Raw genomic sequence first — 26,498 nt, 5'->3', positions numbered from 1 at the left:
AAGCAGAAGGAATGGAATCCTCTGCATCAGAATCCTCACAGATAGATAAGGGCAAATTGCGGTAATCAGAAGGGACAGAAATATCAGATTCCTGATCAGAAGAATCAGAAGGAAAATGAGTTCTTGGTCTGTTAGAGGGGGAAGGCTGGCATCCCCTAATTTAGGTAATAAGGTCTTCAGCCATTCTAATCATTTGTTTTTTAGGCATATGGGCCTGAGCATGTGGTTTGGACGTCGGTTTTCTAGGTGTTGTGCGAGTTTTAGGCCTGGATGAAGAAGATGGTGTCAGTTTAAAATGCAAGTCTGTAGGCCTGAATACACCCTCAGAAACTGGTGCCTGCACAGCGGCTCCGGACCCATCCAAGGTAGAAACATCTGCAAGTTCCATAGTCGAAGAAGAATCTCGCAGCATACCGGACTCCAAATGGGTCTCAGTAAATGCCTGTGAATCTGAAGTAGCGGGCATCAGGGGCTGCGAAAGCACCTCACCGAGTACCGGCTTAATGGCAACTAGCTTAACAGAAGCGTTGTCAGCACTTTTGGACCTATGCGGTCTGTCTCTGTCTTTATCGTTATGTTTTTTCATAAGATCAGTAGTTGGATGGCTTAACAAAGCCATTTCGGAGTACTGATACTGAGTACCAAAATAATTTGCTGCAAAGATAGCCCGACGGCGAATAGTTCAGGGGCTGAACAAGGCACAAAACTGACAGTGAGGGACGTCATGGTCCGGGCCTAAACAGGGAATGCAGTACGAATGAAAATCTTTATGAGGTATTTGCTTTCCGCAGGTAAGACAATTGTTAACTTTTACTGACATTGGTTGGAGCAAGAAAAAAGATCCCCAACAGGGTACTTATCTTTTTTTGAGGACTTTGATTCTGAAACTCGAAAATGAAAATTTCAGGAGTCGGCCAACTGGCATTTGTGAAAAGCTTTTGCTTCAGGCACCGCGTGGCAAGAAAGACTGATGTAATGGCATCGGCTGCATGTTTTGTACCCCTGACGACCTGACGTCATGGAAGAAGAGACAGCATCCGATGCAGGAATCCAAGACTCTGGTATTCAGGCTGGCTGAGGGCTACCTGCAGGCAGATAACCCAAATGTGATGACTGCAACAGTGAAGTACGAAGAACATCTGGTTAAGTGACTTGCTTAGAGCTGCACAGTTGGCAAATGCAAGCGGGGAAATAAAATCCTGTACCCTTGGCTACAGGAAGTAGCTCATTAAAAGCTCAAACCCTTTATCCTCTGTGTTAATTGCCAAATTGCAAACTTTTTTTTTTTTTTGCTAGAACTGAACACACCTAGTGTTTTTTCCTTTGAGAAGGGGACATCACGCCTTCTTTACCACAAACTGCTGCAGTCATTTCAGTTGTTGGTTCCTTTTATAAAATGTCAAATGTGTAATTCTGCTATAACCCTCTTTCTTCCAGTCTCTTCTTAGATCATGCATATATTAGCCCTTGTATATAACTCGGTTACCTTCATTAATGCTGTTCACAAGTATTGCTTAGGAAGTCCATAGACTTGTGAGCTGAGGTACACACAGAGCAGCCCTCTTGAGAAATATTTTGGATGACACAGTGGTGCAGCGATAGCGTTGTTGCCTTACAGCAAGAAGTTCTTCAGTTCAATTCTCAGCTGAGGTGCCTTCTGTGCGGAGTCTGCATGTCCTCCCTGCATTCGTGTGAGTTTCTTCCGACTGCTCTGGTTTCCTCCCACATTACAAAGACATGTGTCTGGAGCATTTCTCCCCGGGCCTCTGCTGAAAATTGGCTTTGTTCCAAGTCAGACTTTCCCAGTTAACAAATGTTAAATAAAAATATTTTCCTTCTAGACATTTTATAATAACAAATTGATGATCTACTGTGTTTACATAGGAGAATATTAATGTTAACTAATAAAACATGAGAAAAATAGAGTGAATCGGATACACTTTGTAGTAGGTTATTTTTCTGAAGGACATGACCATTTAGTACAAGATACATGGGATGTGACATTCCATTATTTTAAATAATTAATGAATAGTAACTAGCTAAATAACTTAATAAATTTGGTATACAGAGATAAGTGCATTTCAGCAAAATAGAAAAAGTAATTGTTGTGTGGTATTTTTTTTAACTTTAATATGGAATACCTACAGAATATATTCCAGAATAGAATGTTTTGGGAAAAGAAAATTTTAAAGTGCAAAATGTTTTCATACATATGCATAATCATTAAAATGGACTAGATTAATATAATGGAAATCATAATAGGTTTTTGCCGTATGTATATGTGTGCATGCATGTTGAATATGTATATATATAAATGCATGAAATAAAAACAAATATATGTACCTGCAAAAATATTGAATTATGTATTATAACTATTATTACCATAATGTAAAATGTTTGCATTCTACTATTCTTTTGTTCTACTTACTAGTGTGGAAAATAAACTTTCTTGTCTGAATAATACATTATCCCAACAATGTAAAGTAATTAAAATTCATTTTTGCAAACAGTGGGTATAATAAATAGCTTTAATAAAACTATATGTAACAGAGATTGATGCTAAATCTAAATGAATAGCTATTCTTTCAAGCATTAATGGAAGCATTTTATTTTTAATAATATTGCCAGTGAATATTACAATAAAATAAATTACTAAATTAGACTTCATTAGTGGTGCTCAACAATTTGTACTGCAGTATGCCATTGGGTTTGTAAACTATTTTCTATATGCCAGAATATATATTTCCTTAATTTTAAACACTAAATCAAAATGCTTTGCAAAACTATAAAAAATAATCATTTTGTATGTGAATATTTATATATAATTGTGATGTATTGACTTTACTGAATATTATATTTGAATGAAATGTTTGCAAAGAAATGCATTTACTAACCATAATGTAAAGGTACATTTCATTCTTGTAGTATAAATAAATTTTAGGAATATGTTGTCATAACACAAGCAAGAAAACTAACAATCCATTGTCCGAATCTTTGTTATTGCAGACTCACAGCCTTCATTGTTTAAGTAATCGCTGACAAAACTGATTTGTTTATAGCTTTAAGTATTCATCTCTACAAAGTCTGCAGCATTTCCTACAACCCATGCAATCTGACATATGTCTGAATAACAGTATCTACACATACTGCCTTTCATGTTAATTCTTTTTGTCAACATAGACAGAATAGGATCATACCTCTCAACTTCTTTGTTCAAGAATTCTGGAAAAAGCTAAACTTAATGGAGGACAAAGGCCGAAAATCAGGTACGATTTGTAAATAGTATTGTAATTCACTCACAAGCTAATATAATGACAAGTTTTGTACCAACACACATTTTCTGAGCAGTAAGATATTGACTGAGTATAACCTCTGTAATTTACAAGAAAAATAACAAATTATGTGAGGTACAGGACAAAAATATGAAGCAAAATCAGGACTGATGACTTCTATGAATGGGATTTAAGATGGATACTATATGGTGAAATAGTAAAGTATTCAGTTTAGAAAATAATATCCCAGAAAAACTGTTTCCAGAGCTTTTCCAAAAATACTGACTACTGTATAGACTTTTAAAGTGTCAAAACTGCAGGAAGTCTGACTTGCAATGCTTTGTGAAGTTAGGTAACTTATTGTCTGTCCATCTATACAGAACAAAGCAGAATAGGAGCTATGCAATATGAGCGAAAGAGATGTATAATTTAGAGTGATACATGGGTTTGAAGTTGAATATCATGATTGTATTGACACATTTGAAAGAAGAAAGTAAAAACTGGTACAGAGCAACAGAAGATATATGCTATAATTTCTAGTAAACACTATTCACTAAGGCAGTGCCTTATGGCAGTAGAGATCAGATCAGCTGCAGAAGACATGGCAGTCAGGTGATAGACTGCAGCCCATCCTGCTTTTGCTTAAAGAAGTAACAAGTAGATACTGACGGGGCTAAAATAGGTCATTTGGTAATTGTGTGCCTCTTATATGAAGGCATCAAACTTTTGAGGAAACCATCCCTTAGAGACCACGGTTTGTAAGTTTCTGGCATTGTGGCATTTGAAACATTTCCTTTTCATTTGTATGGCCATAGGAATGTTCCAGACTTCTACATTTTTGATTCTTGAGAAAATCATGTTCCTCAATCATAGTGAAGTTTGGAAAGAGAAAATAATTTCAGTACCTTGTGGTAAAATATTATTTTACTGAACAGTATGGGTCCACAGACTTCTTTTTTTTTGCTATCGGTTCTAGACATGTGGCTTTTAAGTCTCTAGCAAGTGAAGATGCAAAAACATACACTAACTTGAAAGGGTGCCCCTCAATAAATTGTCAGTGTGTTTGCAGGTCAGACAAACTAACAATGAATCTAACAGGACAGTATTATGGCAGTGGAATCTAACAGGACAGTGTTATGGCAGTGTGCATGATAAACACATTGGACAGACGTGGTCAACAGCATTAGTTTTTCAGATGTCCATATACCTTGAAGTCACCTAGTAAGTACATAACAAGTCCAACTAAACAGATGAATCAAGTTACAATCTAAGTAAGTGTATCATGATCGCAATACACAGCAGCTACTGACCTCCTCAAAGAATCTTCAGAAACATACATGCAGACATGGTGTGTGGAACAGTTCAGCCTTAGGTTGCTGAAATCTGGATTTAGTTGTATGAAGTCACCTGTAGGTACTGTCCAATAGAATACAGTCCATTTGCTCATTGCATGTGCCATGTTGAAAATTTGATTAGGAGCAAAGATATTTGCCTCCCAGTTTTTGAAGTAGATGAGCCCTTCCACTATGGCAGGTTGACAACTAAACTAGAACACCTATGATCAAAAAGATGGTATTGATGAAGACAATGGGGAAGAATATCTGGACCTCACAGAAGGCAGCAGGATCAATATGCAATTATGTAACAGCAATATGTGGTAGAAAACAGTATTGCTGATATTGCTGATGTGCATATAGTGCAAATACTAGCATAATTTGGGTCTATATTAAATCAGCGAACACTTAAAATAGCGAATGCTGATTTATCAACCCTTTAAAAGCAAAAGCTTGAAATCCCAAAGACACGGAACAGTGATTTTTTTCCAAGGGAAAAAAAAATCACTGGGCTATTTTTGGGACTTTGCCATTTCCTCCACTGTCGTGCAATTTCGGAGTTTGTATATTTAACTAGGGGGGTGGTAGGGTCACAGCCCCCCACATTGGGGGTATGGGGGGAGAAGCCCCCCATTTTATTTAGTGTTTTGAACTTTTTTTTGTTTTGTGGAACAGCAATTTTTTTTCCCCCTGGGAATAAAATCGCTGTTTCATGTCTTCAGGATTTCAAGCTTTCACTTTTAAAGGGTTGATAAATCAGAGTTTGCTATTTTAAGCATTCCCTGATTTAATATAGACCCCATAATTCATGCAGTCAGGGTATTGGAGTGATATGACAGCTGCAGGACATGCTGACCATTGCATTTCCTGTTTACCTCTGATATCAGTCATCACTACATGTTTAACTAATAATGTAAGTTGCATTGGATGCAGCTGTCATGATTTGTCCACACAACAGAATGCACATGGAACCTAAATGAACGGATATGCCAGTAGGTTTAAATGGATGAAGCAGTTTACAGTTTTGAAGATGTTTATACCTTTTAATAAGGGTGAGTGACCCTGTCCATTACCCATCTCAACACAACTGACACCTTACCAATCCCATCTGCCTCACCACAAGATCTTCCCTGCCACACAGGAATAACAACAGTGCAATCACACTATGAGTGATGGGGTAAATATGTAGTGCATATAAGTTGATCAGTGTATGCTCAGGTTATGTTCCAAGAAGGTTTGGAAGAAGCTCTGTTTGCAGCCAAGTGAGCCTTTGCCTGTGAGATGCCACTGTGATGACTTAGCAATTCCATGCCCATTTGCAATGGGCAATGTTAGTGCCACATTATGAACATCATGTACCAAGAAGGCTAAATGGCATGTTGAAGACACAAGTGCACATTTCATCTAAAGTATACTCAGTGTAATTTCAGAATGGCATCTATGAGCAGCATCCTAAATTTTGCCTAAGGTATATGGCATATTAAGTAAAACAGCATTGCTTTCAGAATGGACATTCTTGATCTACTGATGCAACTTTTCAATGGGCTTTAAATGAACACAGATCTACAAAGGCACATAGCATAACCCAGCCTTAGCATAGCTCCCACTTGCATCAGCTTTCTCAGTTGCAATATCCTCACAGGTTAATGCCTCTTTATCTTGGCCACCTGTTTCAGGTTTTACATTTTTGATGTCTCCTGCACATCATCATTCAAGCTGATGGATGCACTTTCCACATAACATCTCTGCATACTCCTCACTTATAATAAATGGCACAATGGTGGCTCTGTCAACAACAGTGCAAACATCTGATGTGTCACAAGGAACTGTACCATACACGGCACAGGTAACTGGGTTACATATGCAAAATATCATCCATGGCGGTAGACAACACAATAGTTTCAGGAAATAAGAACAGCCAATGTACCCTATATACTTCCAGAATCAGTGCAGATATAAACACAACCAGGCATACCAGAGTGTCAGCCACAAACTGCACAGAAAGCACCATACATGACACTGAAGCTCAATATGAGAAAATACATTCATGTATCTCATGCAAGCTAGCTAGGTTGACACACCTATCTAACCCACACAATGCTTTTTCATCATAATTTTTCATCATCATTTCATTCTAATATTTGCTTTATGAGTATGGGTCCCTTAACAATATGCAGGCACACACTATTATTCATAGATACACCTAAAATATTCTTTATTCCATTTCTTTACCGCTCACAACCTTTAAAAACATAGAAGAACATTTTCTATCATGGCAACTTAATGCAGATAAAATAATAAATAAGCTAATTAATAAACAAGAGGACCTTCAGTTAAAGAAAATTTTAAGAGGAAATTAATATTAGTACAAAAAGGTTTTAAAGTCACCAACTTCTTTATAGTGCAGTGCTTCTGGTCACTTCTTCTGACGCAGATACTGCACATGCCACAAGGGCCAGCTCCCAAACATTTTCACTGAGAATTTTGTCTTTGTACAATAGCCTTTGGCTGCTACTTCTGACTCAGATACTGCATAAACTCTGCCACAAGGGCCACCTCCCAATTTCACTGAGAATTTTGTCTTTGTACACTAGTCTCTAGTCACTACTTCCACAGCAGATGGTGCATGAGCTCTACTACACAGGCCAACTCCTAAACATTTTCACTGACAACTGTTAGAAAAACTTCTGGGCACAACAAATACATACTTATAGCCTGATTGCAGTGCAAACCTAGGTATGGTTATTTTTCTTTTTTTAATATCATGAAACACACTGCACATGGAACAGGAAATTACATCAGGTATATTACCATAAGTCTCCACCAGAAAACTGCCATCTTGTGGCTAAATATAGTATTACTTATAATTGAAATATGCACACACATAATTACTGCTATATATACGTCTAACACCCTCACTCAACAACTACAACTTAAGTCAACCCATTTGTGATCTAAAATATACAAATTTGTTTACTGTGAGTGGCTTTGTCATAGCATCAGCAATCGTTTTATCAGTTTCACAATATGAAAGAACAATCACTTTTTGTTCAACCAAGTCATGAATATAATGGTGTCTGACATCAATATGCTTGGTTCTTGCACTGATCTTCTCACTGGTTGCAAGCTTAATGCATATCTGATTGTCCTTATATAAGACTGTAGGCTGGGACACTGATTCTTCCAGATTTTCAAGTAAGTGCAGCAACCAAACGGCTTCATGACTGGTAAAGGTGGCAGAGATATATTCTGCCTCTGTAGAAGATAATGCCACTGAGATCTCTTTCTTGATGGACTAGGCTATAGGAAGACCACTTGTAGATTTACATGTGTTGAGGTCACCTGCCCAATCAGAGTCCCACATATCCTGTGAGGTTTAAGTCAACTATTGCTGACTTTAAACTCAAGCCTTTTGTGCCTTTGAGATACCACATAACTTTTTTTTATTAAATTCCATTCTCTTTGATGAGAATTACTTACAGGCCTGCAGGCTAGTGACATGGCTGCTGCAGTGTCCAGATAATGTAGTGGTTGCAATGTACAGACGTGCCCCCATTGCTTGTCTGTAGTGCTCATTAGATGGTAGAAGATCTTCCTCTCCTTCCAACTTTGAATAAGCTATGTCCATGGGCGTGCTTGCTCACTTAGCCTCAGCCATGTTGAACTGTTGAAGAACTGAATCAATTTTTGTACTCTGGTTCAACAAAAAATTGCTGTCCTCCTCACACTGTATGTTAATTCCTAGGAAGTCCAGGAAGCAGGTGTAGAACAGCTAAATGCACTGGTGAACCAACACAGAATTAAATCCAGTAACAAAAAGGCACAGCACAACCATCCATGTAAAACAAGGTTTAATACTTCAAGCTTTCGAGATGAATCTCTATTTCAAGAATGAATCAGTACATAAAAACCACAGAATAAATATAAAATACCAGCCATCACATAACATATCTCATAAACAGTTCTGATGTTAATGTTAGGAAAATAGTAGGAGAAAAGCCTTATTTTGTATATAAGAAAGAGAAGAACCTCAAACAACTTCTTTGCTATATTTTGATAAAAATGAAGAGTTACATAGATTTAACAAGGGGTCACCTTTTGTAAGTTCATTAATATGGAAACAGGATTTATGCATCCTATAACACAAGTTAATTTTATTTTTAAGGCATTTGGGATGTACAGTAGTGAAAATTTAGTTTATTTGGCTAACTGTGAAAAATGTTTGTGTTTTTACATTGGAAAAACTAACTGTAAATTCAAGGAGGGAATTGCATCCCACTTATTTGATATAAGAAGGGGGGTTGAGACAAATGCACTTAGTAAGCATATTTTACATTGTGGAAATGAACATACATTTAAATTTAGGATACTGCAGAGAGTTTGCAAAAACAATGGGGGGGGGGGTTGTGAATGCCACAGAGAGAGCAGAATACAAATGGATAAACTTTTTTAGATCTGATGTCTATTCAGGGCTTAATAAAATTAATAGTATTAAACCCATTTTGAAATTAAGACAAGCATATGTTACAGTATTACAGTTGTCCTGTGGAGCTTTTAAGGCAATAATGAAATTTGTTAAGTTGACCATTGTTTTTAATGAAGTTTTTTAGTGAATTAGGCTTAGTCAACTATATTAATTATGTAAATTGCATAATTATATAATGTGTTTATGAGATATGTTATGTGATTGGCTGGTGTTTTATATTTATTCTATGGTTTTAAGGTACTGACTCATTCTTGAAAAAGAGTTTCAACTCGAAAGCTTGAAGTAATAAACCTTGTTTTACACAGATGATTGTGCTGTACCTTTTTGTTACTGGATTTAATTCCTAGGAAGTGTAACCTCACCAAGATCTTTAGTCTGAAAGTGCTGATTAAGTACTGTTAATAACTTTGCAATTTTGTTATTCCTTTTGTAAGCAATAACCAAGTTGCCCACATAGACTAACAGATACATTAATTTAGCATTTATATGTTTAGAGTGGGTCTATATCACATAGTCGAAGTTTTATAACTTTGAACATGAAATGTACGAACCATTCCATTCAAAGTTACAAAACTTCGAATATGAATAAAAAAAAATGAAGGAAAAACAAAATAAACTGTTGTAAGCAGGGGGCAAGCCCCCCTGCACCCGCCACACCTCCCACTACTTAAATATACCAACTCTGAGATTGCACCTCATTCAACATAATGGAAACCTCCCCTTATGGAGATTTCCATTGAAACGCTTGAACTTGTAGAAGTTCGAAATTATGATCTCGACCATGTAAGGTTCAAACTTGTACAAGTTTGACTATGTGATAGGAACCCGTTTAGAGTATAGGCATGGGTTGGCTTTGCTTTGCATGAATCCTTCATATAGCAGAACTTATTTTACTTTTGAGTTCCACACTGTAGCTGCTCATTTAAGACCATATAGGAATTTTTGCAGTTTGCAAGCAAGATGCTCTTCTCCACTTTTCACATATCCTTCTGGCTGTGACATGTATATTTCTCTTCTTTTTCTTCTCTTTTGGCTGTTCCCATTAGGGGTCTCCACAGTGGATCATCTGTTTCCATTTCTTCCTGTCCTCTGCATATTGCTCTGTCACACCAACCACCTGAATGTCCTCTCTCACCACATCCATAAACCTTATCTTAGGCATTCCTCTTTTCCTCTTACCTGGCAGCTCCATCCTTAGCATCCTTTTTCCAGTATAACCAGCATCCCTGCTCAGCACATGTCCAAACCAATGCAATCTTGCCTCTCTGACTTTGTCTCCAAACCATCCAACCTGAGCTGACTCTCTAATATACTGATTCCTAATCCTGTCCATCCTTGTCACACCCAGTGCATATCTTAACATCTTTACCTCTGCCACTTCCAGCTCTGACTCCTGCCTTTTTGTCAATGCCACCATTCCCAACCCATACAACATAGCTGGTCTCACTACCCTCTTGTAGACCTTCCCTTTCACTCTTACTGGTACCTATCTGTCACAAATCACTCATGACACTCTTATCCACCCATTCCACCCTGCCTGTACTTTCTTTTTCACCTCTCATCCACACTCACCATTACTCTGAACTATTGATCCCAAGTATTTAAACTCATCCACCTTCACCAACTCTACTCCCTGCATCCACACCATTCCTCTATCCTCCCTCTCATTCACACACATATATTCTGTCTTAGCCCTGCTGACCTTCATTCCTCTCCTCTCTAGAGCATATCTCCACCTCTCCAGGGTCTCCTCTACCTGGTCCCTACTCTCACTACAGATCACAATGTCATATGCAAACATCATAGCCCATGGGGCCTCCTGTCTGATCTCGTCTGTCAACCTGTCCATCACCATTGCAAATAAGAAAGGGCTCAGAGCTGATCCTTGATGTAATCCCACCTCCACCTTAAACACATCTGTCATTTCTACTGCAGACTTCACCACTGTCACACTACCCTTGTATATATCCTGTTCCACTCTTACATACTTCTCTGCCACTCCTGACTTCCTCATACAATACCACAACTCCTCTCAAGGCACACTATCATATGCTTTCTCCAAGTCCACAAAGACACAATGCAACTCCTTCTGACCTTCTCTATATTTCTCCATCAACACTCTCAGAGCAAACATTGCATCTGTAGTGCTCCTTTCCGGCATGAAACCATACTGCTGATCACTAATCATCAACTCCCTTCTTAACTTAGATTTCCCTTCTATATCTCCATTAAGAAAAGCTGTCTTGATATTGTGATGTTTCACAATCATTTACTGTAATGCTGGCACTGTCATCAGCATTCTGAAAGTACTTTGTTTGGCAGCTGGAGCAAAAGTAGCAACATAGTCTTCACCAAATTTTTGTGAGCATCGTTTTGCAACTAGTCTTGCCTTTTAGCTACAGACTTTCTGTTCAGAGTCACATTTCACTTTAAAAACCCATTTACATCCAATTACATGTTTACCTTGAGGTAGCTTGCAAAGTGTCCATATCTGGAGTCCATTGAGTGATGTAATCTCCTCATCAGCACGCCTAATCCACATTTACTTCTCATGTGGTGGTAGTTTTTGCATCCATGACCCTGGTTTAGCCTGAACTGCTGTGTGAGCCATATAAGACAAACATTTTGGTGGAATACTTTTATTGCTTCTTGTTGATTTCCTGACTGAAGTCATTTGTGACTCAATGTCTTTTTTATCAGTTTTTAAATTGTCTGCAATAATTTCTATTTCTGTGTAGCTTTGTTCTTGTTTTCCTTGTGACACGGATGTGGATTTTTCCTCAGACTGAGCAGTTTGTGTCAGTTCCTGAACTTTGAACACACAGAACTTTCTTCAACAATCAAACTTCTGCTGACTGTTACCTCGTTTGTATCTGAATGTAGAATTCTGTATCCTTTTTGAGACTCACTGCAACCCGCAAGTACACCCTCCTTTGCACATGGATCCCATTTTGTATGTTTTTCCTTTGGAATATGTCTCAAATCTGGTGTCTTTCTGTTCAACAGCCCATATGAAGTTTTCTCTGTTGTTTTTCTTGGCAAGTGATTTTGGAGGTAGAATGCAGTCATGACATATCAGTGAGACCAATTCATTCTTTCTGCAGGCATCTGGAACATAATGGCTTGTGTTATGCTACTTGTATATTCAGACCTGCTGACATGTTGTCTATACGTAGCATTCTGGGCATTCTGCCAAACGTATTACTTACTTGAGCTAGATATTCTTCTAACTTTATTGGGACTTCATCCTTGTTGTGCAACAGGTACAATGTGGTGTACCTGGAGTAATCATCAGTGAAACTAAAAAAATACCTCTTCATTCCTGGAGTCATGTTTTTCATTGGCCTGCAAAGATCTAAATGAAGTCCAGAGGTTTTTGAGCTCTGCTCTTGCTCTACTTTGGAAAATGCTTTCTTGTCATTTTTCCCTTAGTGCAGCTGGTACATTTCATTATTTGATCACACTGGCTACTTTTTATACCACTTGCAAAGTAATCCTCAGCTATTTTCTTTATTGTGTCAGGACTTCTGTGCCCAAGATGTCTGTGCCAAGTGTGACTGCAGTTTGAATGTTTTTCCTCTTTGGCTGTATTAACTATTTCACTGCATTTCAGCTGATACAGTTCATCTGTGATTTTGGCCTTTGTGTATAAGCAATCCCCTTTTGTGATGACACAACTGTCATCTTGGAAAGTCACTACATTGCCTTGGTTTGTAAACTTCTTCATTGACAATAAAATACTTTCAAGATCAGGCACATGCAGAGCATTTTTCACGTGTATCTTTCTGGTCATATTCTGAGAGATAGAACTAAATAAAACCATATCTGATTCCTTCTGACTTTATTATCTGCCCATTAGCTATGGTGTTTTTCTGTTTTGATTTGATTGAGTTGAGTGAAGAAATTTCTGTCATTGGTGATATGACTTGCAGATCCTGAGTCAATACACCATGTCTGCACAGATGAGGCATCATGTTTAGATTCAAATGCATACTCAGTGTCTGAAGTGACATCTGCTTCTTCCTTAACATTCTTAGCTTATTGTGATTAGCTTTTCTTTGCATTCTAGCTTTCCAGATTCTGCAATCAGCTTTCAAGTGCCCTGTTTTTTACACACAAAGGATGTACATGTTTCTAGCTGCATATTACTGTTTTTATTTCTGTTTTTCATCTTTTAAGTAGCCTCTATACTGGACATGCTTTCAATGTTTATGCCTTCTGTCTTGCTCTTGTATTCATCCACAACATTGCCTTTAACATATTCTAATGTCAGTTTATCATCTGGACATGCATAAACTACTGTTGTCTCATAACTTTCAGGTATACCACTAAGTAAAAGTGCTGCAATGTGAAAGTCATTTATATTCTCCCTAATACCTCTTAGCCTTTCAGACATTTCTAAGGTATACCTCATATAATTCTAAATATTCTGGTCTTTCATCAGTTTGGTCTGATATAGTTTTCCAATAGAGTTTATTTCTGAGATTCGCTCTTTTATGCACCTTTTGCAGTTCCTGCCACATTTCTTTAGTGGTTTCATAGGATCATAGGAAGTTACTAGGCTAATGGTTCTAGGGCCCTTACAAGCCTAGCCAAATTCTACTTTTATTTCCACAATCAGAACCTCTTGCCCCTGTCCAAGAGGGGACACAGGTGGAACCCCTGGGTGAATTTATGGTTACCCATCCAATCATCAGATTGTGTTTGAAGAGACCAATGAGGTGCTCTGTTTGTCATGAAGTGGGAGTTTGTCATGAGGTGTGGTAACCTCTGAGATACAAATCTCTAGCAGGTTCTATTAATGTCACATACCAGGTTAAGATCTTTAGAGTGAGTAACCCGTGTACAATTTGACTTGTAGATATGCAGCATTTCCAATAAAGGGTGGTCAGATATTGCCTTACTTGCAAGTTAGAGATTGCCTCCGAGTAATCTGTATGAAACAGAATAAAGTAACTGTGATTTCAGATGAACCTCATAGGACAGATGCTGAAGACCTTGAATTTCCCTTGTGAGGAACCTTTGTGGACTCTCTAATTACTGCAGGGGCATTGTACTCGATTAATGGCCTGATGAGGGAAGAATACAGGGAGGTTATAACTTCTTTTTTTTCTGAAGGCAATGCCCTTACTTATGAGATGAGCAATATAGAATGCCCTTATTACCACTGTGGAGACATGGTGATCAATGGTAATGTAGCTGTCAACCTATGTGCCCAGGTCTCTCACCACTGAGTGTGTACTTAGGGTGTTGCTATTGACATTGTAGCTAGCAGGAACATTGCTCTTACTGAAAGGGATAATAAATTTGTTTGCATTGAGTTTAAGGCCATGACTTTGGCACCAATCATTTGTTTGTGTAAGACCCTGTTGTAGGATGTTGACATCATTTGGAGAGTTTATGACCGCTCCCAGTTTGCAGTCAGTGGCAATCATTGTCAGCCACAGACCTTTAGTTTTTGCTTGTACTTTGGAGAAATAGATTACAGACAATAGAGGTCCTAGGACTGATCACTGTGGAACACCACTGGTTACAGTCTGCTGTTATAGGAGGAGTCCCCTGTTTTGACTATATGTATTCTGTCAGTGAGCCAGTTACAAACCATCTAAAGATATAAGGGTTGATACTTAGCTGGGTGTTTGTCAATGATGTTTGAGTGGTGGATAGTGTCAAAAGCCTTGGCTAAGTCTAGGTAGGCTGCATGCACATTTTTACTCAACCAGGGCCTTGGTGACTGTCTCAAAGAAGTCCACTAGGTTGAACAAGCATGATCTCCCTTTGACAAATCCAAACTGAGTAGGGTCAAGTATTTGGAGATTACCTATATCTTTGTTGATAAGGTCCATCATGATTCACTCCATGGCCTTGAAAATAAAGCTAGTTAGGCTAATAGGTCTATAGTTACTAGGGTCTTTGTAAGCACCAACTTTGTGCAAGGGAATAACAGTGGCCATTTTCCATTCATCTGTGATGAAGCTGGTGCTTAGACTATGATTAAAAAGAGTATCCAATGGTGTTGCTAATTCTTGTTGGACTCCATGTAGGACACAGCCTGGGATGTTATCAGGTCCCATAGATGCTGTGTTTTGCCCTTAGAGTGGGCATTTATGACCTGCTCTTTAGAGGTACAAGATAGGGGACAGGTGGTAGGAATGTCATGGTGTACGTTTGACAGGGACAGGGCAGTGCTGTTTTCACAGAACTTGTCAGCCAACAGATTAGATATGTCCACAGGCTCATTATATGTAGTATTATTAACTACCAGTTCAGCACAAATCTGGGCCTTTCCTTTTATGTTACAGATGTAACTAAAGAATGCCTTATGGTTGTACTTAATTGAGGAAGCTAATTTGGATTTGTAGCTTGCTTTGGAGGACTTCACAAGAAGTCTTATTTGCTTGTTTAAGCTCAGGGATGAGTATTTCCAGTTTATGTCTCGCTTCTTCTTAATCTTAGACAGTAATTTCTTCCTCTTATTGTAAAGCCTGTTAATGGCAGTTGTCAATCAGGCAGGTTTGCTCTTCCTTGAGGAGCTTGTTTTGGTCCTATCAGGTACAGCCAAGTCAATGCAGTTATGCAGGTGTTTGTATAAAGCATTGGTGTAGAACTTGACATAGTTGCTAGTACCATCTGAGGGGGGGGAGGTGCAGTGAAGCTATTCATACCATCCTGTAAGAGGTTATAATCTGCTCTGGATAAGTTTTTTAGTTTAGTTGCTGCTGGGGGGGGGGGGGGGGTGAGGTGTGATAGTTACTTTGAATGAGACTGATTTGTGGTTAGATCTCACCAATGAAGACCTTACAGTGGGGGTACTACAGTGGTCCTCCATATTGGTAAGCACCAGATCCAGGATATTGGCATCCCTTTTGGGGGTAATTTACCCAGTCAGTGGATGGGTAGTTAAAGTCACCCAAAACCATGGTATTTGGATGTATCTTGATAGATTCAAGTAGATCCAAATAGGCAGTATGGATGTCTAGATTCATGGAGGGTGTCCTGTAACTTGCAATGACTTGAATAGCTGTCCTACTAACAGTTAATTGCACCTGAAGTATCTCCAGGGAATCGTACTGTTCAACCAATCTGGAGGTGTACTTATCTTTAATGAATATTGATGCACCGCCTCCTTTAGTTTTCATGTCTTCAGTTTGTGGTCTGAATGTGTGGAAGGAGGTGTAACCCAGTATGGCTGGGATGCTCTCCACAGCCTTGAACCAGGCCTCTGTGACTGCACAAATGTCCGGATCTTCCAAGGTGAGGACTGCTTCTAGTGTGTGCAGTTTCATGTTATGATTCCTAGCATTTAGCAGCATAACTTTAAGGTTGTTTTTAGATGTAGTTTTTTCTGTTGGAAATTTTGTCCTTGAGACACTGCCTAAAAAGACACACTATGGGTGTGGAAAAAGCCTTAGCCAGTAGCCAAAATCCCAGTGGTGATAGATGAAGACTATCTCTGGCAAAGCATTGATGTCTGTTGATCATGTCATCCCAGGCTGACAGATACAGGATCCCCCTAGAATGACACCAGAAACTAAGCCATATATTGAAGTCAATCATTTTCTGTTTGTATTGAGGCATTATTCTAGGTGAAGGTAAAATGCTGCTTAAAACTAGGGACATACCTGCCTGAGACACACAATCCAAGAGCTCAGTCATGTCTCTCTTCATATAGTCCACAGCGGTACATCTCAAATTGTTCACACCAATGTGGACTATGATGGAGTCATAACACTACCTGTTGTTGAGAGACATCAGTGCATGTGTGATATGGTGGATCTTGGCAGCTGACAGGCAGCTGACCATGACCTTTTCCTTATCCAGCCTGGTGAGAGGGACATCTGTGTGTCTCACGATAGAATCATCCATGACTAATATGTTTGGTTTTGTGTTTTGCCTTAAGGGCTTGACAGGTGAGACATTGATGGGTGAGCCATTATGTTACTGCATTCTGCAGAGGAAGCATTATGTGTAGTTTGCATGTGTTTGTCAATTCTCTGGTGTTTAGGTATGTTTCTGGTGAGGGCATGCGCATTTATAGGTATGTGTGATGTGGATCGGCGTAAAGTAGGAGGTGAGGTGTGCATGGTGACAACCCACTCATTGTCATATGTACTGATTGGTGTGTGAGATGGCATGGATTCAAGGTTCTTAATATAGTTGCTTCTCTCACATGTTGAGTTTGTGTGGACTAGGAGTAGAGGGTTGTCTGTGAAAATGAGGCAGTTACTACATTGCCTCAGGCTGCTCATGGTGACCAAGCTGGCTGGAAAAGCTGTGGGAAATTGTCTATCCATAGTGCTACGTAAATTTATATGGTCAGAAAAGGAGGTTGCACTTGAATGGCTAGTGGGTGAGAGGTGTGTTGGTACCCCTGAGGTTAGGCTTGGTGTTCCATCTGACAGTAGAGCAGGGCCACAAAAAAGCTCTGGAGGCCCACAAGCAAAATGCTAAGGGAAATTTTAACAAGCAAAAAATTTGCATCTATAACGACTAAAGGTAACCACTATTACACAGCAGTACACAATGGTGCACTACATGAAAACAAGCACAAACACAGGGTTTAAATAAAATAAGAAATAACTCTTTTAAATCAAACTAGCCAATAAGGATGCTGTCTCTGAGCTCTAGTCCAATTTACCCTTGATTTAATGGGACCCAGATAGCTCTCTCCTCCCACAAGGCTGCAGAAGAGCCTTTACCAACAAAGGTGGCTTGAATTTGATGCTCAGAAGTTACAAAACAGATCCAGAAACAACAAACCTGGAACTGGCTTATGCTACAGTTAAACTAGTACAGTATACAGTAAAATGTTGCAAAAAACAGTTCTGAGAATTCAAACAGCCAGTAGAACAAAAATACAAATTTAAAAAAAAAGTAGGCAGTTATAATTAGTTGGAAACAGCGAATGCCTGAGATCGTTCATTATCTTAGTGAAGAGCTGGTTTTAGTGCTCAAGTGATATCAGTCTAGATTCAGCAAATTTGAATCTGGCCTATGTTGTATAATGCAGAAGTACTAGAAATTCAAAGTGCATAAAATAACAGTCACAACAGCAAAAATAAGTTTAAATAAAATAGCAATTCACCAGCAATTCCTGGCATAGAATGGTGTAGGCCACACTCTCCCGCCACAAGAGTCTAGACCACAAACCTTCCTAATGTAAAACAACTGGTTTGGAGCATAAGTGCATACATCAGAATTAAGACAAAAGGCCTTCAACCAGCAGTTCCCATCTAATAAAGGTGTAGGTTATCTTCTCCTGCCACAAGGGTTTAGACCACAAATCTTCCTAATGTAAAGTAACTGGTTTGGAACCCAAGTGATTAAACCAGAATAAAGACACTTAAAATAACAGGGACAATAAGCCTTCATCAGCAATTCCCAGCTTAGAAATTGGACATATTTATAATTTGATCATCTATCCACTCATGTGTGGGTTCTGCCGGTCTGACTTCATTTACACATTTCCATGTTCCTTCTCTTATTAGAAGCATCCTCATCTTACTGTTTGTCATTTTTGCATTTAAGTTACCTATAACACATTGCATTTAAGTTACCTGGCACTTGCTCACTAAGTCAGCACTAAAAAATTAAAAGCACTACACCCTCACAAACTCCCCTTGAGTACCTTGTTCCCCATTGGCCCTTGTTTTCAATTATAAAGGAATTCCCAATACTATTCTAGCATGTCCAAAGGTCAGTTGTCAATCTCCTCTCCGGTCCAGCTAGAGAATCTGGGAATCTTGAGGCAATGTTACAACTGCCTCAGGTACACAGACAACCCTCTCCTCCTTCCAACAAATTCCAACACGTGAGAGATGCAACCATACAGCCAAACTGGAGGCTAAGCTCTCTCAACTCAGTACTGGCGTAACCAGTCAGGAGGAGAAGGAAACCACACTCACTACAATTCCAGTCTCACATAGACCTACCACGACAGCAAACCAAACACATAAACACACAAAAACATACTCCGAGGCTCTAAATAAAAATCTGCCTAAGCAGCAGAGACCTCCAAAGAAGACACCCAAGCAACCGCTACCCCAAAACAAAACACATGCAACACATAGCTCACAAAGCCAGTGTGCCGAACAGTCACAGCCCTTAAGGCTAAACAACACACCTGATACACTTGTAATAGGTGACTCTATCGTCAGGCACACTGACGTCCCACTCACCAGGCTGAACAAGGAGAAGGTCACGGTGAGCTGCCTGACGGGCGCTAGGATCTGCCACATAACACAAGTACTCAGGTCACTCCAAGGCATGTACAAATATGACTCAGTCATTGTCCATGCTGGTGTGAATGACCTGAGACGTACCTCCCTGGACTACATGAAAAGAGACATAGAGGAGCTCTCTGAGCATGTAGCCCAGGCCGGTATGACCCTGACCTTGAGTAGCATCTTACCCTCACCAAGAATGATGCCACAATATGAAGACAAGATGATCAATTTCAACAATTGGCTTAAGTATTGGTGTCATTCAAAGGGGATCCAATGCCTGTCAGCTTGGGATGACATGTTCGACAAGCCACGATGCTTCACTAGGGACGGCTTGCACCTGTCACCCCTGGGCTTTCGGATATTGGCAAAGGCTCTTGCTACCCCATAGTGCCTTTTTTAGGCAAGGCTCAAAAGACAAACCCACCTCCATAGGTATCACAAGGGATAAGAAACTAAGAGTAATGCTACTCAACGCCAGAAGTCTAAACCTCAAGATGCACGCACTCAAAACTCTCCTTAGCATGGAGAACATCGATATCTGTGCAGTAACAGAAACCTGGTTCAAGGCTCCCGAGAGCACCCCAGCACTACCAGGTTATACCTCATACCATGCTTTTCAGCCCCAAAACTTGGACCGAACCACAAAAGGAGGGGGAGTATCAATATTCGTCAAAGATACCCACATCTCCAGGTTGGTGGCACAGCACGAAGCATCAGAGACTATCCATGTGCAACTAACAGTGGGTAAAACTGCCTTCCAGTTTATAGTCTGCTACAGACCACCCTCCCAAACCCAGGAACCCCACTCGGCCTTCCTGAGAACACTGGAAATATGACGGTCTCTCCAAACACCATTATATTGGGCGACTTCACCTACCCAAACATAGACTGGGAGCATTGCTCTAGCTCCAACACCCTAGCCCAAAGGTTCCTAGAATTTATAAACTCAAATGCTATAGAACAACTTGTTACCACTCCCACAAGAGGGGAAAACATACTGGATCTGATCATCACCAACATGGGGACTCTATGCTCCAGACCAGAAGTGTATCCCTCACTGGTAAGATCAGACCATAAACTAATCTCACTGGATATTCACATCCCGACCCCACCCCCTGCCCAGAAAACCACAGTGAAAAACTTCTCTAAAGCAAATTTCACACTCCTCAAAACCGAGGTGGAATCCTTCAAAGCCCCCGGGCCTGTGGAAAATACGGCCCAGACTGCAGAATCCTTTATAAATGCATTCTATGAACACCTTCAGGAATGCATGGATCATGCAATCCCAAATAAAACCAAGACCCAATACTCCAAAGGCAGACGTCCTGTCTGGTGGACCCCAGCCATAAACAAACTATGCAATAGAAGGAGGAAGCTACTACATGATAGAGCAAAATCCCAAAAAGGGAAGGCATCTCTGATCAGTATTAGCAAAAAACTACGGGCACTCATAAAATCGTCTAAGGCCAGCTTCGAGAGAAAAATTGCACAGGACACTAAGGATAATCACAAGGCTTTCTTTAGTTATGTTAGGAACCTGGGTGGGAATTCCCAGATATGCTCAGAATTAGTCCAAAATGACAAAAAATACACCGAACCCACAGACATTGCCAACATCCTAGCTGACAGGTTCAGCGCAAACTCCCCCACCCCCAACAAAAGGGCAAATATCTATCCCAGCAGAGTGCTGCCCCCCTGACATCTCAGATGCTCAGGTAAGAGCCGCCCTCTCCCAAGCAAAAAACACAGCATCAATGGGACCAGACGGTGTCCCAGGCTGCGTCCTACATGAACTCCAAGAATAGCTAAACCCAAACATAAAACTACTGTTCAATCTCAGCCTTACAACAGGATATGTACCCAAAGAGTGGCGTACAGCAACAGTAGTCCCTCTTCACAAAGGTGGTGCCTCAACGGATCCTGGAAACTATCGCCCCATAAGCCTGACTAGCTTGGTCTACAAAGTTATGGAAATGATCATCATGGACCTCATAAATAAAGATATTGGGGACCTACAGACACTGGATCCTACTCAGTTCGGCTTTGTTAAGGGCAGATCCTGCCTCTTAAACCTGGTCAATTTCTTTGAAACAGTCACCAAGGCCATTGATGAGGGAAAGGTGGTCCACACAGTCTACCTGGACCTCGCAAAAGCCTTCTATACAATACCCCACTCGGGCATTATAGATAAGCTCACCAGCTTAAATATAAACCCCTATGTCACTAGATGGGTTGCAAACTGGCTCAAGGACAGAACCCACATGGTTAGAATTGCTGGAGCCATGTCAGACTCCAAACCAGTTACAAGTGGCATCCCACAAGGCTCAGTCCTGGGACCTCTCTTGTTCGGTATATATTTCTCGGAGGTACAGGCCAACATGGAAGGACTGTGGCTGACCAAGTTCGCAGATGACTGCAAACTGGGCGCCATAATCAACTCTCCAGCCGACACAAGCGTCCTCCAAAAGGGCCTCATAGAAACAGACAACTGGTGCCAGAGCCATGGCCTCAAGCTAAACGCCAAAAAGTGTATAGTCATCCCCTTTGGCAAAAACAAAGTGCCCACAAATTACCACATAGGTGGTAATCCATTAAGTACAGAAGAAGTAATTAGGGACCTGGGGACTCAAGTTGATAGCAATCTCTCATTTGACAACCACGTGGCCACAGTGGTTAGAAAAACATTTTATATAGCCCACCTAATCATGAAGGGATTAACATCTAGATCAGGGGAGGTCATTGTGCCTCTTTACTCATCCCTCATCAGGCCCATAATTGAGAACAATGCCCCTTTTGGGATGTACCTTACCAGACACCAGCAGCAACTGGAAAGACCCCAAAAGTACCTCACCAAGAGGATCAAAGGGCTCAAACAGATGCCATATGCTGCCCGGTTAAAGAAACTCCAGCTCTACTCAGTGGCATACCACCTGCTCAGAGGCGATCTGTGCCTGACGTATAAAGCCATGTCCAACCTGGAATTAATGGACATGCTGCACCTCAGGAAATCCAAATCCCATCGAGCTACGCGCTCAAGAGACTTGAACCACAGCACTGAAATAAATTGGACATGCTGGAGGGACAGATTCATAACCCAGAGGCTCCCTTCACTCTGGAATAAAATCCCAGTCCAGGTTAGGCAGAGTCCCTCTTTGACTCTCTTCAAGAGGAATCTTGATGAGTGGATGGGAGATCGTAGGTTTACCCCGGGTATCACTTCTGTGTCTCTGCTAGACAGAGGCACAGTATACTAACCTCGGAAAAGGGCATAGCAAAATTAATTTAAGATGGGTGGCGAAAGCCGAACACACTCTGGCTAGGCTTATAAATGCCCTAGGGCAGATAGCCTAGTATGAACCTTTGAACCTATAAATGTCTGAGACTGGTAGTTCTGGTTTGTCAGAATCACTACTGAAAGCTTTGATGAAGAAGTGTCAGTAGCCATCTTTACCATTTTTTTCCGTACTTTATCTGTCACTGCATCTTGTCCTTATTTGCTGTAGCTGGTTGTAGCCAAGTACCAGGGTGTCTTGGTGTCTGAGCCCATAACCTATTATTATAACAGCAAATAGATGCTTACAGCCTGATTGCAGTCTAAACTGAGGTATGTTTATTTTTTTTCTTTTTTACTGTCATGAAAAGCACTGCACAAGGAACAGGAAATTACATCAAGCATATTACCATGTGTCCACCAAAAGCACTGCCATCTTGTCGCTAAATAAATTACACATAACTGAACTGTATTATACACACATAGTAGTTGTTGCTCTCTGTCTCTCTCTCTCTCTCTCTCACTCCATATATATTGTCTAAAAAGAACTTTGTATTTATACAACATAAGCAAATTTAACTTGAAAACTTTGCTGTGTATTATACTCAGGTAATCAAGTATGTCCCTGCCTGTGCTGAAAATTAGTTTTTAAGTCTGCCCCCCTCTGATAGAGTTATCTTTGCACTCTAAGGACCACTTAGTAAGTTGGCCACTGTCCTTTCTCTTGATCAGTATATTACACTGTATGTATCAGTTGCTATGTCTTTCTGGATGACAGGTTTCTACAGTTAGGAAATGAAAGTCAACCTGTTCTACTTTGCACCTGCCTGCTAATTGCTTTGCATTGGCTATGATCTGATTATGCTCTGTTATAATTTGACCTGAGAGGTGAAGCTCACTATACTCCTCTTTCTCTACTATTATACTTCCTTGCCCTCACTTACCCCCTCTTACTCTACTATTATACTTTATACACATAATACAGTTGTAACACCTATTCCCTAACCCTCCCAGACAACATTACTTCTATCATACACAGACTCATGTTCCTTTTTACCTAAGTTTCAACTTCAATTTCATCTTTTAGCATGATTCCCAACTACCTTTCTCCCTCCAGTACTGCTTTGCAGTATATACGTTCGTAGTCACACCCCTCCCTAACAGAACTATCTGTTCTACATCGTATCTTCTACTTTTCCCAAAGAAACACATTTCTTCCTATTTTACCTGCATTCTCATACTTTGTCCTTTTAAGTCCCCTATTCCTTACATTCTGGAAAAGATACTAGGACAACCGGACTCTCTTTCTTCACTGAAAATATGCCTTTCTTACCTATCCTCTATCAGCTTTCAGAATTCACCACCACTAAATATTCTTCTATCCTTCAACTCATTTTTATTTCTGGATTCTTACTTCCAAACTACCTGGCAATTATAATATATGGATCCCTTTACTTAATCATGCTACTACTCAGCTTATCCTCTATTCTTCTCCTCGTCCTGGGCCATCGTTCAACTTACCGTCACTCTATAGTAGCTCTCAACATATCTTCAACTCACTCCAAGCCAAATATTCTTACATCTTCCCTAAACTATTCACATATTATACCAAATCTATATAATGACACATAGACTGATTAAATCCATTGCAACCCAAACTAAAACAAAACTAAGTGGGAACATACCTTCGAAAAAACAAGCATCAGTAATTCCCCAATATACTAAAATCCTTTTAGGTGGAGACATTCACCCTAATACTGGCAGCAGCTATCACAGAGAACATCAAGACAATTATCTGCCACAAACTACTCATTCTATAATGGTCAACCTCCAATCCCATTAATCTTACATTTGCGGCCATAAATGTTAGAAGCATAAGAAATAAAATTAACTACATGCTTGGATTACCTAGCATAAGCCTGATATCCTCACTATAACTGAAACTTGGCTTAAGCCCAGCATAAATGATTCTGAAATTACACATACAGCTATAATATGATTTGTAATGACCATATAAAGAGGAAATGTGGTGGCATTGCTTTAATATTTCCCAACAACTACCACATTTCCCCTTAAAACAAAGAAATACAAAAACTCAATTCAGCAGAGATTCTTATTACTTTCCTGAAATTAAACAATTACAAACAAATATGTATTTCTGTTCTTTATATCCCTCCTGGTGACAATATAGCTATACTGGAATATATCATACTCTGGATATCCATAACAATTCCACAATAAATAATACTACTAGGTGATGTGATCAATATCTTGAAAACTTCAGAATGATACTAAAAAGCAAATTGATGAAGGCAAAAAGTTATAATATAATAATTTTCAAAATTATAGTAAATGCAACCCTAAAAAATTCTTGACAGCAATTAAAACAAATCTTGCATCCTGGCCATAAATTCAATCCTAACCCCTCTCCCAATAACTCATCACTCAAAACAGCAATACAGTTAAAATCTTATTTCACAGATAGTACAGCATCTCTAATCAAGGATTCCCCAACACCTAATCGTCACCCTGCCCAGCAGCCATGTATCACCACATCCACTTTCACCTTCAAACTTTTGCCCACATCATATTACAAAACTACTCTTAAACAAACTCAAACCATGCTCTACTATGGCAGATGACCTTCCAGGTGAATACATTGAACAGCATTTCCTACCATATCTCAATTCTTATAAAAAGGTCAGTCTAGGAATCGCATGTTCCCACTCTCAGGAAAAGGTCACAAATTATCCCTCTGCACAAAGGAGAAAATTCAACTGACATTACTTACTTTAGAGCTATAACAATCTTACCCCTCGCTCTCCAAAATACTTGAGAAATGAATACAGAAACAATTGCTAAACTATCTCCCACAGGAAGAACTCCTATCATCCAGACAACATGGCTTCCATCCTTCCTATAGTACTAACACTGCACTTCTAGCCTATACAGATACTGTTAATAAAACCAGAGATAATAGCAAGCTTATCTCCTTCTTATATCTATACCTGTCTAAAGCCTTCAGCACAGTGAGCATCTACTTCAAATATCCTCATTAGGTCTCCCTCAGCCCACCCTTCTGTGGTTCAAAAGCTACCTATCTAATAGGTATCAGCAGGTAAAATGGCACTCTATCCTCTCTCCATACCTCCAAGTCACCACCGGTGAACCACAAGGCTCTATTTCCCCTCCTCACTAACATTCTCACCAATGCACTCAACACATCCTCCCAACAGGCATCCCTTATAAGGTTCACAGATGACTCCACACTCACTTGTGCATCTGACAATGTGGCAAACATCCAAAAATTACTTTGGAAGCTTTAGCAGCAAATGAAACATGGCTTTGTAACTCACACTTCATGCTTAACCATACAAAAAAAAAAAAAAAAACTACTACTTTTTCCCCAAATTTCTCTCATATGAAAAAAACAAAATTTACAGTCCTCTCTTGATTATACAACCAATGATGTCACTTCTTATAGAACATTATTAGGGGTGATAGTGGGTGATAAGCTTAAATTTGACCTGCATATACAGAATTGCATAAAACTCAGTAAAAATTATGGATACTTTATTGAGCCAAATACGCTCTCACCAATACAACTAAAGTTACACTTGCCACTACTTATCTCTTCCCTATACTTCTTTATGGTGCTTCCATACTTAAAAAACGCCAAGCATCACAAAAATCAAACTTGAACAATGCTATAACAAAGCTACTAAATTTGCAGCAAATACCCCTTTCAGAACCCAAAACTGTATAGCACTAAAATGCCTAAATTAGTTAGAACTACCCTATCAACTAACGTATATACAGCTTCTAACCACCAGAATCCAACTGCTTGTTCAGCACTAAATAACATTTTACACAACAATGTTCCTAGTCAGTCATTATTATCTAGTGACC

The sequence above is a fragment of the Protopterus annectens genome, chromosome 3.part1 (genome assembly GCF_019279795.1).
Source record: "Protopterus annectens isolate FY-2018-M chromosome 3.part1, PAN1.0, whole genome shotgun sequence".
Lineage (NCBI taxonomy): Eukaryota > Metazoa > Chordata > Ceratodontiformes > Protopteridae > Protopterus > Protopterus annectens.
Note: the sequence above shows the minus strand (reverse complement) of the source record.